Genomic DNA, 16,937 nt, shown 5'->3' with positions numbered 1-16,937 from the left:
TTTTATATATGTATGTATGTGTGTATGTATGTATGTAAGTATATATGTATTATGTATTATATTATTGAGCCATAGTAATAAAAACCTGACACAAACACAAACATGTAGACCTTTGGAACAAAAATGAAGACTCAAACATGAGTACTCCTAAATTTAGCCATTTTATATTTTAAAAAGATGCCAAAAACATAAGCTGTAGAAAAGAAACCATCTTCATTAAACAGTGCTGAGAGAACTGGATGTCTACAGAGTAATGAAATTAAACCTGTCTCTATATATCACCTTGCACAAAAACTAACTCCAAATAAACCCAAGACCTAAATGTTAAACCTGAAACTTGGAAAACACATAGGCAGTACTTTATATGGCACTGGTGTAGGAAGGGACTGTCTGAATAGGACTCCATTTGTCAAAAACTTAAGGCCAACAATTGACAAGTGGAACTTAGTAAAACTAAAAAGTTTCTGTTCAGCTGAAGAAACAATCAATCAGGCAAAGGAAATCCACAAAATGTGGGGACTCTTTCCCAGCTCTACATCTGACATAGGATTAATTTCTATCCTAAACAAAGGATTCAAAACAGAGTCAAAAACAAAACAAACAAACAAAAAAAACCAATGATGCATTCAAAGAATGGGCATGGGACCTAAACAGAGAGTTCTCAAAAGGAGAGTAAAAATGGCTAGGAAATATCCTGAAAAATGTTCATTGTCCCTAGCAATTAAGGAAATGAAAATCAAAACAACTTTGAGATTTCATCTTCCTCCAGTCAGAACAGGAAAGATCATTAAAGCAACTGCCAACTGATGCTGGAGGAGATTCAGAGAAAAGGAAACCCTTATCCACTAGTGTTGGGATTGCATACTAGCACAGCCATGGAAATGAGTGTGGCAAATTCTCAGAATGCTAGAAATAAATCCGCATAGGACACAGCTATACCACTCCATGGAGTGCCCAAAGGATTCAACATCCCGCTTTACAAATACTTGCTCAGCTGTGTTCAGTGCTGCCCTATTCACAATAGCTAGGGACTGGAGACGTCCCAAATGGCCTTCAACCAATAAACAGATAATGAAAATATGATACATATATACTAGGGTCTGCTATTTAGCTGAAAAAAAAAGATAAAATCATGAACTTTTCAGGTAAATATATAGAACTAGAAAATATCATATTGAGTGAGGTAACCCAGACCCAGAAAGAAAACATCACGTGTTCTCTCTCACTGGAGACTCCCAGCTCAAAATCTTCAGGATGCAAGGACATAGCCTGGAGTAACTAAAGAAACCAAGATGTAAAACTGGACCACTGCTGAGCTAGAGGATTTGGAAGGCAATAGTGAGGGGAAGAAGCAGGATGCAAATGATCCCATCAGGGAAATGAGGAGGGAGGGGCTCTTTAGGGAACAGAGGGAAGAAAAATAGAGCAGAAGGAGAAAGGAGGGCAAAATAACAGTAGGATGAAAGGCCATAGGAACCAGGCTATGAACTACTTACCTTTAGAAAAACTATAATGCATACAATTCTGTGAATAAATATACATATATAATTTTAATGAACGTTTCTCATCTAAGCTAATAATGCTTCTTTCAGAAGTCGAAGACCACCTGACAAGAACCCCATACCAGACATGAAAAGTCCTCTTTCAAGTTGTTGGTCAGGGCTATCCCAGCAAAGCATACAGCCTATTGCTGCTGCCCTTGGTTACTCCCCAGGTAACCCATACCCTTCACCAAGAAGTGAAGACTAAGTCCCCATTGCTGAAGACACCACACACTACAGAAACAGGTCTCAGAGAGGGAACTGATGTGAATGTCTCCTCCCTAAGGACTAGCTTTCATGGTACCAGAGGAGTCAATCAAGCTTCCAAAGAGAGAGGCAACCGAGATCCCTACCTAGCCATGACTCTTACCAATCACACCAAAAAACTGCAAAGAGAGGTATATGAAAAGGTCTGAATGGTAGAAAGGGGAGAAGTGTAATTATATTATAATCTCAATATTTTGAAATTAAAAGAAAAAAGGAATCTGCTATAAAGAATGGCCGAGGCAAATCACTTAACTATCACATTATCCAGTTGGAAAAAGACTTGCTCAGACTCTTACAGCTAAGAGAACTCAATAGACACTTTTGTGTAGCAGTGGTAATGACAAGAGTACCACACTCTACCTAACCATGAGTGGCCAGCGGGCCTCACCATCTATGTGGTTTGAGTTCCCAGGTGGCAGCAGTGAGCTACAAAAGGCATGGTCACCACAAACCAGGGAATTCATTTGTATCTGGAAAGAAGGCCAATTCTTAAGATTCTATAATTGAGACTCTGCCAACATGAATTAGAAATAAACTAAATAATGAGATATTTAGTTCTAACTTCAGATTTAAAAAAATAGTTTTAGATTACAGATGCATCCTTTTATTTAAACAACCACTATCACCACCACCACTGAGATAAGACCACAACAGAATTAACGCTTGGATCACCTAGACAAGATTAGGAAGCCAAATATAGAGCTACAGGCATCAAGCCTCAGCACGTATCAGAATCACCTAGACACTCATTAAAACACACCTGAGCTTCCCATAAGACCACTGGCTGCTCTTGCAGTGGACTTAGCTTAAATTCCCAGAACCCACATGGTGGCCCTGTAACTATAGTTTCAGAGGATCCGATGTCTTCTCCAGACACCAGGCACAAACATGCTGCACATACATACATGAAGGAAAAAACCTCATATGCTTAAAAATAAATTAATTAAAGAAAACCAGAAAAAGATAAAACACTGTCAACCACACCAAGTGCTCTGATTCCATATCTATATACAGTGTAAATAAATATGAATATGAAGTCTCAATTTCACCTGAGCAGGTAAAACTTTTTAGCAGTTTTTATTTAGTCATTAACACTGCATAGGACATTTACACTGAAAAGTCCTTGTTAGTGTGAAGTTAAATTCAACTGAGCATCCTGTATGTCACCTAACCTTAATTGGACTGAGTCCCCAGATACTGCTATATCTAACAATGTGTAGTGTTCTACTGATGCTACTGGTCCAGTATCTTCACATCACTGGACAATACAGAGCTTCTGCTTTGGCCATCTCCAGTTCAAGACTACATACTAAAGCTTGGAGATACTTTGCAAATACATGGATCATTTCTGAGTTGCCTGAGGGCCAGAAAACATGGATAGTGCTGGCACATCCTGGGGAATGGGAAGTGTCACTTAAAAACTTGATGCTGAAGTGGTTATAATCATTGCAACAACCAGAAAGTCTGAAGAGACTGGAAATTCTCTTCTCTTAGTTAAGTTTTGAGTAGAAGCATGGAAATTGGCATGGCTACATTTATGAGTAGGAGCTGCTGAGTTACTGATGAGAAGGGGCTGCTCATTTACATCTGGCAATCAATCCCCAGATTCATTTCCCTGTGTCAGTGTCTCGTTACTACAGAGTTTCTCTTCTGCCTTTACTCATGATGAGCAATGCAATGCATGGGTGATGATGGGTGATGAGCAATGCACGGGTGCCTGGGTAAGCAATCCTTTTTCTCTGTCCTAACCTGTCATTTACCCTTTGTAGCCAAGTCTGGCCTGAGAATTTGTTCCATCTTGGTGGTAGTCTCTGTCATTTATATTCCAGGAAAAAGGATGCTGTTTCTCTAATTGGTTGTATTTTTATGAGCATGAGACATACATTGAGTGAAATTGAATATAAAGAGACAGAAGAGAGCACAGTCAAATCAAGCTGATTATTTGTTGAGTGACAGCTATATAGGTTCCTTGCTGTTCATGTCCTGTCCTGGATTTTCATCAGTGGTCTTAAGTTCCACTTGTGACCCCACAAGAAGTTCTAAGGTGTCCACCTCCCAGATGATTTACACTTGATGTGGGTTTGACATTAAAATAAAGGCAAATTTAAGAGCTCCTCGGATTATACATTGGCCTAAGCAAACTACTGAATTTATAGTTGGTTCTTATTATTCATAGTGCTTGTGTTCTGTAAAGTCACTTTGGATAATGAATTTGAAAATACTGAGCCATTGTTCCTTTGGGAAACACAGGATTGGGGTCCTTCTAGCTTCTAGCAGTAACATTTTTGTCAGCCAGTCATAAATAACTTTGTCTCGTATATGTTTTTGTAATTCATTCCTGGACATAACTTATCTAGATTAATGCACATTTTCTCCATAAGTAATATCCCAGCCTTCTTGCTCATAGAAACACTACTCAGGACTTTCATGCAAACTGCCTTTGGGGACCTTCTAAATCGCAGAGTCATCAGAAAATGTAACGTGTGGCATTAAATGCACTGAAAGGAGCTCTGCTTACAGTTTGAGCACTCAAACAAGACAGAGGGCTGCCCTGTTCAACATTGACTGAGGAACTTCAATAGCCCAAAATTTCCATACCTCTCCGCATGTCTACAAATGACTAGAAAAGTGCCACAAGCATTGATGTAGATGCCACAAACCCATGTTAGCCAAGGGGTAAATTCAGAAACACAAAATCATGCATCACGAGGATGACCAGACAGTTGGACCCAGCAAGTCTACTCCTAGAGGAATAAATATCTTAGTTAGGGTGTCTAGTGTTATGATAGAGAATCATAATCAAGCAACTTGGGAAGGAAAGGGTTTAGTTCTCTTAAACTTCCATGTCACAGTTGATCATCAAAGAAATCAGGGCAGCAACTTAAGCAGGGCAAGAACCTGGCAAGCAGGAAATGATACAGGAATGCTGCTCACTGGCCTTCTCTCTCAGTGACTTGCTCAGCCTGCTTCCTTCTATTTCCCAGGATGGCCATCCCAGGGTAGCATTGCCCACAGTGATATGGGCCCTTCCACATTAATCATCAGTTCAGAAAATGCACCATAGACTTGCCCATTGGCCAGTCTGGTAGGGGCACTTTCTCAGCTGGGGTTCTCTCTTCCAAAGTGATTCAAATTGACATCAAATTAGCTTGCACAGTGTGTTCACCAAAGATAAGTAGCAGACTGCTCAAAGTACACTCCCTCATAGTAGCTCAAATCAAGGCATAACTAAAACACCTAAGTAGAGCATAAAGTGAGGTGTACTCGAGCACACAAATAACTATTAGTATAAAAACCTAATTACTAATGCACACAATAACATAGGACTCTGAAAAACACCAGAATGAGAAGAAGATAGCAAACACACACAAAAAAAAATTATGGCGATTATAACAGTAATTATCTGAGGCTGAGAAGTGGAGAAGTAGTTTGGAGAAGGGATAATTAATGGATACAGAGCATAACTGAAATAACTTCTAATATTCTATAGCATGGTGGAAAGACTGTGACTATGGATTAGCAATTAATTGTACATTTCAAAATAGCTCGTAGAGAGGATTTCAGTGTCTTCCAAGAAAGAAGTGATCAATGATTGAAGTATTAGATATGCTAATTGTCCTGATCATCATGCATTGTGTCCATATGCTGAAATACTCACTGTACTCTATAAATACATATTTTATTCTGTACTAATTAAAATGTTCTTCAAATGTCTCTTTAAAATACCCATTTTATACAAAATTCAAAATTAGACTATTAGAATGCAAACATGGTAGATTTTAATCTGACCTTATTAATAATCACCTTGAATGTCCACTGTCTAAATATATTCACTGAAGGACAAAATTTGATAGAGTGGATCAAAAAGACCCACCTGCATGTTGTCTACAAAAATCCCACCCCAAGTATATATCTATATATGCATTTATAAGTATATAAATTGAAAATGCTACATTGTTAACACTGATGAAAAGAGAGATGGAATAACCACAATAATTTCAAAGAAAGTAGACTTTACTGAAAATAAAATTGTCAAAGTTAGTGACATTGCATAATGGTGAGGCAATCTCTGAACCAAGGAGACATAATAATTCTTAACGTGTGTGCCGAACAATAGAGGAGTATCAAAACATGAGACAGAAGCCCATAGAACTGTAAGGAGAAACAGGAGAGGCCATTGTTTCCTTGGAGATGTCTTAACACTCCTCTTCTCAGAAGTGGTCAGATCCAGCAGGCAGAAAGTCTGTAGGGTCATAATTGAACTCAACAGCACCATCAATCAGCTGGGTGTAATTGACATCTGTGGAGTAGTTCATCCAACAAGAGCAGAATACATATTCTTCAGCTCACATGAGACATAGACCACATTTGGGGCCATAAAACACCCCTGACACATTTAAGAGAATATAAATCATACATCTTCTCTCATATAGATCACAACAGAATCGAACTGGAACCCAATAACAGAAAGAAGGCTAGAAATCCTAAGAAGACTGACTGGTTTCTGGTTCCAATTCCACATTTTTTTGAGAGTTCCCGATGGTAAAGGATATTGTTAAGTATCAAGATCACTGGACTATAGTGTTCACTTGTTTATCAAAACACTAGATTAGATGCTATTCTCTCTGAAAGCATATTTTAGATAGATATAGTTAGTTAGCCTTTGGGGAAGTATGTGCTAAGTAGAAGACATTTCCATTCACCTAAAAGAGTACCTCATCCAATAAGCATACACTGACTGTCTGGTGCACACACTGAAGATTCCTAAGGAAACAGAAGCTTTACCTAACACCTGCAACACAGAAGTCCTATCAGAACTTCCAGATGGAGTCTTGCTCTCTGAGTTTGGGCATCATGAAAAGAACATCGATTCCCACCTGAGTTTCCAGCCCCATGGTTGCATAAGCCAGTTCTTTAAAATCATTTCTCTCCCTCTCTTCTTTCTCCTTTTCTCACCACCACCTGTCAATGTCCAGTTTGCAAGCAAAATCTCCAAAACTGTCGCATGGATCTGTAAAACATTGAGAAGAAACATTACAATATCAATTACACAAAAGAAGACAGTGTCCTTCTCTCTACACCATGATCTTCAGAACAACCAGAAGAGGGTTAGGAGTAGAGAGATTTAGGAGTCAGACATCCTTTAAGATCTATCAGCCACTACTTAATAGGCCTCTAGAGAAACAACACCACAGTAGGCAAGCTATCTAAGTGTCTTAGGGTTTCCATTACTGTTATAAAACAGCAAGACAAAAAATGAAGAAGAAAGGGTGTGTTTTATCTACTCTTTTTTGTTGTTGTTGTTTATTTTTTTGAATCTTTTTTTAATTAGGTATTTTCTTCATTTACATTTCCAGTGCTATCCCAAAAGTCCCCCATACCCTCCCCCACCCACTCCCCTACCCACTCACTCCCACTTCTTGGCTTATCTACTCTTATATCACAGTATATCACTAAAGGCAGCCAGGACAGGAGAAACTCCAGTAAGGCTAGAACCTGGAGGCAGGAACTAATGCAGAGGCTATGGAAGAATGATGCTTAATGGGTTGATTCTCATGGCTCTCTCAGGCTGGTTTCTCAAAATCCAGGACCACCAAGCTGGTAGTGGCCTCAGCCACAATGGGATGGGCCCTTCCTCAGCAGTCATTAATCAATAAAGTATCCTACAGTCTGGTCTGCAGCCAGATCTTATGGAGGCATTTTCTCACTTGAGGTTACCCTCCCTCAGATGACTTTAGTTTGTGTAAAATTGATGTGAAAACCAACCAGCACAATTGACCCCCCCCATGTCAAGCTGACATGTCAACACATCACCTATTAAGACATAACCTTTCCTTCCTCGTTGTTCACAAGCTCCAATATTACTATTCCAACATAAAAGAGACTACAAACTTTTTATTCAATATTTTCTTTATTCATTTTCTTTATTTACTTTTCAAATGTTATCTCCTTTCCCAGTTTTCCTCCCTCCCGGAAACACCCTATCCCATCTTCCCTCCCCCTGCCTAACACCTAAGAGGGTGTTCCTCCACCCACCCACCCACCCACTCCCACCTGTCTGCCCTCAATTCCCCTACACTGGCGCATCTAGCAAGCCTTCATAAGACCAAGGACCTCGACAGGCGGTGGTGGCACACACCTTTAATCCCAGCACTTGGGAGGCAGAGACAGGAGGATTTCTGAGTTCAAGGCCAGCCTGGTCTACAAAGTGAGTTCCAGGACAGCCAAGACTATACAGAGAAACCCTGTCTCGAAAAACAAAACAAAACAAAACAAAACAAAACAAACAAACAAACAAACAAAAGACCAAGGACCTCTCCTTCCACTGATGCCTAACAAGGCCATCCTCTGCTACTTATGCATCTCGAGTCATGTGTACTCCTTTGCTGATGGCTTAGTCCCTGGGAGTTCTGTGGGGTCTGGTTGGTTGATATTATTGTTCTTCCTATGGGGTTGCAAACCCCTTCAACTCCTTTACTCCACACTTTATCTCCATGTTTGCTCCTGTGAGCATTTTGTTCTCCTTCTAAGAAGGGCTGAAGTATCCACACTTTGGTCTTCTTTCTTATTGAGCTTCATGTGATCTATAAATTCTATCCTGGTTATTTGGAGCTTTGGGGCTAGTATCCACTAATCAGTGAGTGCATACGATGTGTTTTCTTTTGTGATTGGGTTACCTCACTCAGAATGGTATTTTCTAGTTCTGTCCATTTGCCTAAGAACTCCATGAATTCATTGTTTTTAGTAGCTGAATAGTACTCCATTGTGTAAATGTACCACATTTTCTATATTCTGTTGAGGGACATCTGGGTTCTTTCCAGCTCATGGCTATTACAAATAAGGCTGCTATGAACATAGTGGGGCATATGTCCTTATTACATGTTGGAGCATCTTCTGGGTATATGCCTAAGAGTGGTATAGCTGGGTCCTCAGGTAATACTATGTCCAATTTTCTGAGGAACCACCAAACTGATTTCCAGAGTGGTTGTAACAGCTTGCATTCCCACCAGCAATGGAGGAATGTTCCTCTTTCTCCACATCTTCACCAGCATCTGCTGTCACCTGAATTTTTGATCTTAGTCATTCTGACTGGTGTGAGGTGGAATCTCAGGGTTATTTTGATTTGAATTTCCCTGATGACTAAGGATGTTGAACACTTCTATAGGTGCTTCTCAGCCATTCGATATTCCTCAATTGAGAATTCTTTGTTTAGCTCTTTACCCTATTTTTAATAGGGTTATTTGGTTCTCTGGAGTCTAACTTTTTGAGTTCTTTGTATATATTGGATATTAGTCCTATATCAGATGTAGGGTTGGTAAAGATTTTTTTCCCAATCTGTTGGTTGCTATTTTGTCCTATTGATAGCATCCTTTACCTTACAGAAGCTTTGCAATTTTATGAGATCCCATTTGTCAGTTCTTGATCTTACAGCACAAGCCATTGGTGTTCTGTTCAGTAATTTTTCCCCTGTGCCCATATGTTCGAGGCTCTCCCCCTCTTTATCCTCTATAAGTTTCAGTGTATCTGGTTTCATGTGGAGGTCCTTGATCCACTTGGACTTGAGCTTTGTATAAGAATGGGTCCATTTGCATTGATGTGAAAACTAACCAGCACAATTGACCCCCTCTCCATGTCAAGCAGTCTTATGTCTTCCTTTCCTTCTTTGTTGTTCCCAAGCTTCAATATTATTATTCCAGCATAAAACATACTACAAACTTTTAAAAGTCCCACTGTCTGAAAATTCAGACCCTTTAGAAGATGAACACACACAATATTCACATAAATACAACTGTTCACATACCAAAGAGGGTGGCGATAGTGATTAGTAACATAACCATCAAACTGTAGGAAACTTTTTAAACCTTGGCAGTAAGTGCCCACCAGATGTGGTATGCTGGTAACATGAAATGCCATCTTACAATGTAATACTGGGTCCCCTATAAAGCAGAGTTGGGTATGAAAAATTAGTTCATGGCAAATATTTTAGGAGGTCGTTTTGGGAGAGGGACAGCGTTTGTGAAAGGAAGGGAAGGAGTCAGAAGTGAACAGAGGAAAGATCTGAGTCATATACATTCTCAACAGGGGACCATGCCTGTCTCTGTCCCAGATTGCAAACAAAATCAAAGAAGATAAATGACCCTGTGGAAAACTCACTCCAGAGTTAATGCCTCTGGCTGACCATTAAATGGCCAAAGAATTAAGAAACTGATATTGCTAGCAGTGATCACTAATGTTCTCTTGAATTTGTGGATCAGGGGACTAAAAGAATTAACTATTGACTAATTAATAACCAACACACACTCAGGTTAGGAGAAATAAGGGCATTATTAACTTAGGGCATCCTGTCTGCCTTATCCTCACTGGCATACATTCTCATTGTTGAGCATCCTTCAGATGCTGGGCATCCCTGAGGCAGTGACTTACTTGGGACATCTTAGGAAGGCCGGATGAAAGAAGGATGGGAGGAAAGCAGGGGGAAAGGAAATCCAATAAAATGCTTTTGACAGAGCATATCACATCTGTGCGCAACCACAACTCAATATTGCCAGAAATCCTGTAAGGAACTACATAAAACACACATCAGAACTGCCCTGCACTGCCTAAGGGTTCCCCAACACTGACAGCCCCACACTGGGAGTGACACTCAAGTAAAGCCTGAACTACTCCTGAGACAACAGAGAGCAGGTCCCAACACACAGCGGATGTGGGATGCACTGCTCAGATCCCCTCAAGTCAGGACGCATGCACCATGTCAGTCATATAATCAGCTGGCAGCACGGTTGCCTTCAGTGATGGGCACATGGTACACACACTCAGCCACCCTGGGCTCCATGATCAAAAGAGTCCAGACTTGGGTTGTCAATGCCACTGTCACCATTTTAACACTCTTAATTTTTGTATAAAATATTCTCATTTTCCTTTTCCATGGCACCCTGCAAATTGTATCTCTGGCCCTGCTGAAACCTCCAGCTGTTACCCTCTCAGCATGACTGTCAACACAAGTCATCATCTTCTCAGAGCAGTGAAAGCTAATGCCTGGAAGGCAGTGATTGGAGGAAGTTCCAAACCTTCCATCTACTGTGAGAATCCTCTTGTGGGCAGCCTTGCTAGAATAGATTTCACGAAGTCTTCAGGGTCCTACAGCTTTGCCTACCTGGTCATGCTTCCTCTATGTTCCATCGCCAGACACTAATTACCAAAAGACCTTCCCCATCCTGACTCTGCTTCAGTATCTTCTTCCTAGAGAGCACAGCTCAAGTCAGAGATGAAGCAAGGGGTTATGATGTGGGTGACAGGAACACTACAATGATGAGTTCTACTCTCATGCAGCCTCATGAGAATCCCATCCCCACCACCAGCAACTTGACATGGGAATTGAGAAAAGATTTTAAAAGTCACATGCACTGAGGTTGAAAGGATGTCACAAAAGTCTTTGTCCTTGCACAGAAAAAGATGTTCCCTACTATTTAAATTCTACCCATGAATGTAGAACATTAATAGTCCACCTCCCCTCCATCAGTCTTGTCAGCCAATGCAATTGTAACAACACTTGAGGTCAGTGGTAACAAGGACAGCTAGGACCCTAAATAATTCTTGCTATTTAGGGAGGATTGGTGGGGAAAACTAAATATATGAGCCAGCAGACCTTGACTTATGAAAAGCCACAACACAGTACCTCTATGATGCCCCGCACTGCAAACCCTTCACCACTGGGACATTGCTTATGAATAGCCACCTTCTCTCTACCTTCATGCCCTGCCTGGCATGTTTTGAGCTACTTTTTAAAGCTCATGTCTCCCCAAGTTATAGCATGGGTGGCAAGACAAGAAAATGTGACAATGCATAATCCATGTGCAAAGTCTACCCTATACTGATTTAAATGTGAAATGGGTCTAAATAGTCCTTCCAAAGTTAGCTTTAAAATAATATGTCTATGCATTACTGTATTATGTAGGTTTACAACATGTATAGAATCAACCGAATTCTTCACTTTTGAAGCATATACCACTGTTGACTCTGTTATATCCTCAACTAACCTCTTCAGTAAACTGTCAATCATTCTGAGGAGCTCCTGGGCACAATGAGTGCATACCAACCCAAAGCATCCTTGTCTTATAGCTTCTTCTGTATACCAGGAAACATTGCTCAGAGCATCCATAGGATAGCTGTGGTATTCAGGAGTCCATGGTGACAAACAACCTCAATCAGTAGAGGGGAAGAATGAGTAATTAATCACCCAATCTTCCCCCTGCTCATCCTCTCAGGGGTCAGCTCAATAGAATGTTCTAGACCAATGTTTAGACACTTAGGTGTGCTGAAGAATCACCAAGCAGATGCAAATAACTGCATCTTTAACGAACCCTTGTGTGACCTCATAAACATGTTGGTTCAGGGATCACCCTTTGAGAAGTTACTCTCCAACAGAATGATGATGTTAGGGGGCCTCAAAGGCAACCAGGCCTATTAGCAGACTTTATAGCTGCTTCTCCCTCACTTTCCATACCCTCTTATTTGGGCTTTCTAATCATCTCCTTAAAAACGTCCCTGACACTTCAAATCCCTATCTTGAAGGGTTTTGGGTTTGGTAGGTTTTTTGTTTGTCCATTCATTTGTTTGGTTATTGTTATTGATGTTGTTTTGTGTGGGTTTTTTTTTTTTTTGGTTTTTAGTTTTTGGTTTGGTTTGGTTTGGTTTGGTTTGGTTTGGTTTGGTTGGTGGTTGGTTGGTTGGTTGGTTGGTTTGGTTGGTTGGTTGGTTGGTTGGTTGGTTGGTTGGTTGGTTGGTTTGGTTGGTTGGGTTTTGGTGGAAAGCAAGATGCCAAGAACCACCATGCCAGTTGCTTTATACATACATAGTTTCTTCATTAAAAAGTACAGCTGGGGGCTGGATAGATGCTCAGTGGGTCAAGTACTCACTGTGTAAGTGTGAGGACATGAGTGTGAAACCCCAGAACACAGTAAAACTGGATGTGGTGGCACGCGTCTGTAATGGCAGGACTCTGCGACACCATGAAAGGGGATTCTCCAGACCCTCAAGTTCTGTCTCGCCCACTGTACACAGCAACAAATAGCAAGAGAACAAGAAAGCAGCCACTGAAGCCTGACATCTGAGGTTGTCCTCTGACCTCCACACATGCTCTGTGGCATCTGTGACCGTACTCACACACATAAAAAGATTTAAAAAAAAAAATGTCTACAAGTATAAAATTATTGAAAGGCATCCTGACACCAGAAAGGGCTGGGAAAAAAATGGTTTATATAAAGCTATCGTTTAATAAATGGGTCCACAAGAACTTAGGGTGTTAATTAGAATTCAGATTTCTTACATTTTCACTCTCTTGGGCCACCTACTTAGAAAGTGCTATAGATTAAAACTACAGAGGTACATGCTTATGATCTCTGAAGTGCCAAGGTTATCAGAAAGAATAGACAGGCAGACAGCTGACTGGACAGAAGGAGAAAAGAAGGGAGGGAGGACAGGAGGGAGGGTGCATAGTCCCTAAGTGTGTTGCAGAATCTGTCAGACCTGCAGCCACTTATTCCCACCTCAAGCTATGACCAGGTGAGATGCCCCTGCAGGAGCTGTCAAAAATGGTGGTTCCAGTCAAAATGATAGCACCAAGATATTTCTTCAGCCTGTAGCCATCACAGGAGCTGTCCACTGGTGCATCGCCTTTCTCAGCAGGAACAGTCCCTCAAAAGCTGTCTACCTTGGCAACAGCTTCTTTCCTGCTCAACCTTGGTGAATCACCACTGCAGGAGCTATTCTACAGGAGCTGTCCACAGTGGCAGCACCTCCTCCCCAGCCTCCCCAGCAACTCTACAGAGATGGTGCCTCAGCAAAAGCCCCCTGCAGCCAGGACTTCCAAGCCTATCCCATGGGTCTGATGCAAGGAAAGGGGGAGTGACAAAAGTTCATTAATCCCTGAGCAGGAGAACCCACCAATCCCTGAGGAGAGAGGAGAGGAGAGGAGAGGAGAGGAGAGGAGAGGAGAGGAGAGGAGAGGAGAGGAGAGGAGAGGAGAGGCGAGGAGAGGAGAGGAGAGGAGGGGAGGGGAGGGGAGGGGAGGGGAGGGGAGGGGAGGGGAGAGGAGGGGAGGGGAGGAGAGGGGAGGGGAGGGGAGGAGAGGGGAGGGGAGGGGAGGAGAGGGGAGGGGAGGGGAGGAGAGGAAGGTAGGTGTGGTTTACACATGGTTTGAATGTGTTCTCAAAGTTTCATGAGCTGAAAACATGATCTCCAGTGTGGCATTATGGGAGATTATGGAAACTTTAAGAGGGCAGTCACAATGGAGGTCTCACTGGGGTGCTGGTCTCAGAGGAAACATAGTTCTCATGGGATTGTGCCTGACTGATTTTCAAGAAAATGGTTGCTACAAAAGGTAGTGACTTGTCCTCTCCTCATTCTCTGTCTTGCTGTCTCTCCATTTAATTTCTCCTTCTTGACAACACGTTAATCATAATGCCATCTGTTGTAAGGTCCTTTACTATAGCCCAACAAATATTGGCTCCACACCACTGAATCTTCAGAACTATAATCCTAACAACCCTTTCTATCTTTATACATTAACCAGACTTAAGAACTTCATTACAACAACAGAAAGCAGACTAATTAGATAATAATGTCTTTCTGTTCTTGCTTTTGTTTTTCGAAACAGTGTCTTGCTATGTAGCCTAGGCTGGCCTCAGACTTAAAGTCTTTGTCTCATTCACTCAAATACTAACTGGGATTATGGGTATATTGTTCAATTTTTGTTACTGTGACAAAATATCAGTAAGGAACAAGTTAAAAGAGAATTGGAAATCATGGTTTCAGAGACTTCCATCCATGGTCAGCTGGTTCCATCAATTTTGTGTCCAAAGCAAGGAGATGAGAGGGCATGATGGAACAAAACTTCTCAAATCCTGCCTCAGATAGAATGTCCAAGGAAGCAATCAGGGAAAGCTGTGACCTTCCAGGGCATCTCTTCAGTGACTCATTTCCTCTAACTGAGCCCCATCACCTAGTTTCCACCCCTGCCTCTGATTATAACTCTACCAATGTAGTAGTAAAACTTGTGTGGTCAGAGCCTTTATGAACCAATCACTCCTCAGCCTTCAACACATGGAGTTGGGGGGAAGAAACTTCATAGTCATACCATGGGTAGCACCATGCCTGCAGAAGATAATGTTCTGATGATATATGTTGAGCTATTGTAAGTCTACCAAGATGACCAGAAGGATCATGTATATAACTGAATATGTGGAGCAGGTCAAGGAAGATGAAGACATGGAACAGAAAAGAGAATAGCCTACCAACTCAGACATATTATGCCAATTTTCCTGGGATTTCCATTCTTGCCTCTAGAAAGACACTGCCCTTCTAATATTAAACTCTAGACATCCAGAATTCTTAGAAGATATGTTTGTTATTTAATGTTGCCACAGTAGCCATGGAAATCCAACAAAACCCTTTTCCCTTGGAGCTAGAGAGAAGCCTCAGAGGTAAAGAGTACTTGTGGATCTTAGAGAGAAACCAGGTTCGGTTCCCAGCACCCACTGGCCACTCACAACCATCTATAACTTCAGTGCCAGGGGATCCAATATCCTCTTCTGCCTCCATTGGCAACAGAAATACATTCAGTTCACTTAAATACATTCAGGCAAAATGTCATATACACACAGTAAGAATAAATATTGTTTTAAACTTCTTTGTTCTTCATGGAGACTTTACCTCATTTTGCAATTAAGCTCTTCAAAGGGAGAAGTAAGTATATCCTGGGGCTGTGAAGTTACTTCCATATCCACTGCATGGTGAAGCGTTGGGAAGCTCTCCTGTTTATTCTTATATCAAAACAATTTTTACAACCTTACCCTGACAAGTAAGTTGCCTTTAAAAGCATAAACCTGTCTTCAGTTTATACTCCAATCACAATGCTGTCATCCGCAGCCCTTCTCCTCGCTCACTGAAACAGTAGGGACCCAGGGACATGCACACTGAGAGCTTGGCAGCAATATTTCCATGGAAAAAGTCAACAGGCTGGTTGCTGAGCAGCCTTCAGGCCAAATGCTGACTGTGGTGTTTATATCTCCCACAACATCTGTACCATGGCTTCCATGCTCCAAGACCTGAAAGGAAAAGAGTCACAGCGACATCTTCATAGCATCTGCCACTTTCAAAAGCAATCATGGACTGAAGAGATGGCTCTGTCCATAAGGTGCTGGTTAGGTGAGCATAAGGTCCTGAATCGCATGCTTGCAGTTCATATAAAAGACTGGAGAGAGGAGTCATAGTCTTATAATCCTGGGTCTCACTGCTGGCCAGACTGACATGATCAGTGAGATCCAGACCAGTGAGAGGCTCTGTCAAAAGACAAGATGGGTTGCTCACAAGGAACACCTGAAGTGGACTCCTGGCCTCAACATGCACATGGATACACATGTATCCACATGTATACCCCCTTTTTCTTCTATACATGTATACACACATGAACATGAACACATACATGTACAACTACATGCATGCATGCATGTGTGCATGCAGTGCGCACACACACACACACACACATGCATGTGCGCACACACATATGCACACTGGTCCAATTGATCTTTTCACTAAAAGTGGCACTACAGCATCAGAGGACATCAGTTGGTATACTCAGAAATAGCAGAGCTCCATGTGAGTGCAAACCGGTTCCTTAAAATATACATAGATTGCCTAAGCAACTAATCCCAAGCAGTTTCGTCCCAAACATGTCACATTTTCAAGTCTCCTTTGCTATAATTGGGAGCTGAAGTGTTTCCCAAACATTCACTGAAAACAGTTAGGTCTAGCCCATGGCACTATGGGAGCTGGTGAAAGCCCCAGGAGTTAGGAGTCTAGTGGGGAAAAGTGAGGTCATTGGGAGCCTGGCATTGAAGAGGACATTGGAATCCTAGTTTCTTGTACCCTCCCTCCAAGTGACCAGCGACTAAAACCTAGCCAAAATCTCTCACTTTTGTAAATTGTCTGGATTGTTTTGTTACAGGAGAAGACACCGATTAGCACATCTTTCTCTAGGGAATCAGGCCCATCTCAATGGGAATAATGTTAATTCTTCCTGAAATCTTCCCTGTGTTGAGGTTTGGTGTGTTGCTATATATTGTAGCACTA

General features: G+C 41.5%; 1 long non-coding RNA gene across 2 annotated transcripts in view; it reads right to left on the bottom strand.

Moving 5' to 3' along the window:
- The window catches only part of Gm39952, a 91,780-nt gene that overhangs the window by 49,340 nt on the left and 25,503 nt on the right, over nucleotides 1-16,937 (bottom strand). Inside the window, exons 2-3 of one of the 2 annotated variants that reach the window (XR_866796.1) lie at nucleotides 6,686-6,819; nucleotides 5,811-6,108 (exon numbers count right to left, since the gene is read on the bottom strand). This is a non-coding gene — a long non-coding RNA (predicted gene, 39952). Of the gene's footprint in view, nucleotides 1-5,810; nucleotides 6,109-6,685; nucleotides 6,820-16,937 lie in introns of those variants that run through there. The other variant, XR_866795.1, reaches the window with a different exon arrangement.

Source organism: Mus musculus, chromosome 2 (genome assembly GCF_000001635.26).
Source record: "Mus musculus strain C57BL/6J chromosome 2, GRCm38.p6 C57BL/6J".
NCBI lineage: Eukaryota > Metazoa > Chordata > Mammalia > Rodentia > Muridae > Mus > Mus musculus.
Note: the sequence above shows the minus strand (reverse complement) of the source record. Positions and strands in the feature narration are given on the sequence as shown.